Here is a 384-nt window from a genome sequence, read left to right as displayed (position 1 = left end):
TGTCTCAAGGGTTGAGGTAGAGAGTTCCAATCTGATGGCACAAGGTGGGTAAACGATCTTAAAAGATACTGATCGCCTGATCTTAGTGATCTAGATGGAACCTAAATCTGAATGACATCACTAAAATATTAGGTAGCTTTGTTATTGACACATTTATGACATAATACTGTAATTTTATATGACATTCTAGCTGACACAGGAGCCCATGCAACGTTCTTAACACCGGAGTAATGTGATCCCTTTTCTTTTTCTTTAGTACAAGCCAAGCAGCTTGATTTTGAAAACGTTGTAACTTGTGAAGAGTGGTATTTGGTATGTTAGCTAGTAAAGCATTGAAATAATCGATGCGTGAAAACAAGAAAGATGACACGCGCGTTTTCAATG

This window comes from Aplysia californica, unplaced genomic scaffold, assembly GCF_000002075.1.
Source record: "Aplysia californica isolate F4 #8 unplaced genomic scaffold, AplCal3.0 scaffold00002, whole genome shotgun sequence".
NCBI lineage: Eukaryota > Metazoa > Mollusca > Gastropoda > Aplysiida > Aplysiidae > Aplysia > Aplysia californica.
This window is presented reverse-complemented; position numbering follows the sequence as displayed.